Here is a 3,335-nt window from a genome sequence, read left to right as displayed (position 1 = left end):
AGAAAATAATAAATGAAAACTAATAATACATTGAAATCTGCCCATGAAACGGAATTCATAGTCATTCGTGGTCACTGTTGGCAAACCAGAAACCAGAATTGTGACATCATCGGTGTCTGTGACATCATAGGTCTCTGCGACATCATCGGTGTCTGTGACATCATCGGTATGTGCCTATAAAGCTGCAAGCCGCTCCTCTTTCCCTTTAGTGCAGTTGGGCGCTCGACACTTCAAGGTGCTATTCCATAGCGAACTTAAAGTGTTGCTACCAACGATTTCAAACGGTTATGGAGAAGAAAAGCAAATCTAGCGCTGTGCAGGATTGCTGCCTTCTTTCTGGACTTCGGTGGAGTTTAAAGAGATGCTGCCCCAGAAAACTGAGAACATTCTGCAAAAGAGTAAGATCAGCTTTCACAAACGCTGTAAGGCGGACAAGGAGGAGAGACGAAAGCACGGAGCACTTGGCCAGTAGAGTCATACTCAAAAGAAAGAGAGAGAGTAGCAGTTCAGAGGAAGAAAGATACAAAGAAAGGAAGAGGAGGAGAGTAACTGCTAATGACAGAGATGATGGCATCAAAGATCTGGGGCAGCAGGGGGGGCAAAAAGGACGTGAACACCTGAAGCAACGCATGCTGGTGAAGGGAAAGTTTCCCATCAAGAGACGCAGGAGTAAGGAGGAGAGTATTGTTCCTGCTAAAAGATTTAGGAGCCTTCTCCCCATGACAGTCTCCGGCTTCACCTTCCATTCTGTGCTGGGACAAGGAGCCTTTGGAAAGGTTGTTTTGGCTTCTGTCCCTACCAGGGACTCCCCGGTAGCGGTTAAGGTCATCAAAAAGAAAGCCATGAAGACTGAATACATAATAAGAGAGAGGAGGATTCTGGAGGTGGCTCGGAACAGCCCATTCCTGTGCCATGGATACGCAGCCTTCCAAACACAGAGATGCGCAGTCCTTCTCATGGAGTATATGGCTGGAGGGAGCCTCGAGTCATATCTGCGGAGGTTGGGCTCCTTCACCGAGACCGCCGCTGCCTTTTATGCAGCAGAAATGGTGTGCGGCATCCAGTTCCTCCACTCTCGGGGAATAATACATCGCGACTTGAAGCCGAGTAACGTCTTGCTTGATGGAGAGGCCCATGTAAAGCTCGGCGATTTTGGGTGTGTTGTAGAAAATATTTTCGGGACCGCACAGACCACAGGAATTTGCGGCACATTTGCCTACATGGCCCCAGAAGTACATCTCAAGCAAGCATATGGCGTTGCCGTGGACTGGTGGTCCTTCGGGGTGATGCTCTTCCGCATGCTGAACGGAGATTACCCTTTCTTTGCCGGCGATTGCAGGAGGACACATTTCCTTCATATCGTGCATGGCAACCCCCGCTATACCAAAAAGCTAAGCAAGAAAGGTCTGGACATCTTAAAGCATCTCCTGAAGAAGGACCCTCAGCGTCGCCTCGGGGTGAAAGGAGACATCAGGCGGCATTCGTTCTTTCAAAGCATCAAGTGGGACGACATAGAGAGCCGACGTGCAACTCCCCCGTACCGGCTGGAAGTAAGATCAGATCTCCACCAGAAGAAGCTCTGCAATATTCCATCAATTCTGCGGACCCCGGAGGACATTTCCTCTTCATCCAGTAAAAAGGACCTGTCTGGCTTTACCTTTGTAACCCCAGACTGGATGAATTGAAGGATGGACAGTGCCCCGGCCAAGTGACTCCCAAACTCTTGTTTCCAAAGACAATCCCAATAAATGAAGGAAACAAAACACACTTTTGGTTTTTGTATCTTCAATTCTATAGAACTCTCGATGGCTGTAAGTGGGTGTGACCTCACAATACAGTCCCTGCCTTTGTGACATCATACACCGTGACACCTTTCATATACTCTGAAACACGGAATATAACAAATAAAACTAAATTTCAAACATGTACTTTCTGCACCTCGCAATTAACACAATCCGGGCGATACTTCGGCCAGCTGACCGGCTCCGACACTCCAGAACGCCCCCAAAAAAGGCCAACACAAAATCTGCCCCAAAACAACGAATTCCGAGGCCAGAATAAATATTATTACCCCCCATGTCCGAGTCAGAAAATACCCCACAAATAAATAAATGCCCACAGTAACCTTTTCATTTCCAGCAACACAGCCACATCCTATGAGCTGGATTATCAATTATTAGATGGAGAAGATAAGTGACCTCTAGAGACCTGTCGCTATAATTACCATTTATTTACACATTATTACTACTTATATAGAGCCACCATATTCCGCAGTGCTTTACAATGTCTGTTAATATTATCATTTATATAGCGCCACCATATTCCGCAGCGTTTTACAATGTGTGTTATTATTATTATTGATTTATATAGTGCCACAATATTCAGCAGCGTTGTGCAGTGTGTTATTATTTATATAGCGCCATCATATTCCGCAGCGCTGTACAATGTGTGTTATTATTATTGATTTATATAGCGCTATCATACTCCGCTGTAAAATGTATTTTATTATTATTTATACATCGCCACCATACTCCATAGCGCTGTACAATGTAAATAACACCTGATCCTCTAGATCTCTATATATTACTGTATAGATTAAATAAACAAAATAAAGCAAACCTAACTGCGGACTTATCTAACAAAACTGCTAAAATCTGGCAATGCTCATTTAATACACAGAGTTAACAAAACTGTGACATTTTCTAAAAGTGTTGCTATAAAGGGAATAAGGTCAATAAATTAATCACAAATAAACGTAAAAAAAGAAATAGGTTAATCACTAAAATTATAGATACTGATAAAAAAGTTATGAACCCTGATAAAATCGGCCTACGTTTTTGAAAATTTTAGCAAACTCTGTACAATCTCCTATCAATACTTCACCGAGGAATATTTTAAAGATAAAAGATCAAAAGTAACTAATGAACAGATACTAAATATCAAGATTTATACAGCAGTATTAGCAGATGGAATGAAAATTATAATTCAGTCGTTGATTCATTCAGACCAAGTAGGTTTCAGTGAATAATAGAAGAAGAGTAATAGACACATTCGACTTTAGCCTTTGACAGATTCAGATGGGATCTCCTCTTAAAATCTCTAGAAACCTTTGGATTTAATGCTAGAATGATAGACGCTATCAAGGCTTTATATACTATCCCTACTGCTAGAGTAACGGGATCAGGTTTCTCCTCATCACCGCTCTTATATATTCTCTCATTGGGACCCTTGGCCATCTCGAATAGAGAAAACCCTAGCATTAAATGCTTGCACACGGGGAGCCTTTATGCCGATGATATACTAATCGCCAAGGGAAATCTGGAGAACTCGGTATA

General features: G+C 42.8%; 1 pseudogene; it reads left to right on the top strand.

The window, feature by feature from the left end:
- The first annotated feature begins 629 nt into the window (after positions 1-629).
- Positions 630-1,685, top strand: LOC149284193 (protein kinase C delta type pseudogene; annotated as a pseudogene).
- Positions 1,686-3,335: the final 1,650 nt, after the last annotated feature.

This window comes from Sceloporus occidentalis, unplaced genomic scaffold (assembly GCF_023333645.1).
Source record: "Sceloporus occidentalis isolate IW3139 unplaced genomic scaffold, rSceOcc1.0.p SCAF_97, whole genome shotgun sequence".
Taxonomy (NCBI): domain Eukaryota; kingdom Metazoa; phylum Chordata; class Lepidosauria; order Squamata; family Phrynosomatidae; genus Sceloporus; species Sceloporus occidentalis.
The sequence above is the reverse complement of the archived record's forward strand: the minus strand, read 5'-3'. Positions and strand labels throughout refer to the sequence as shown.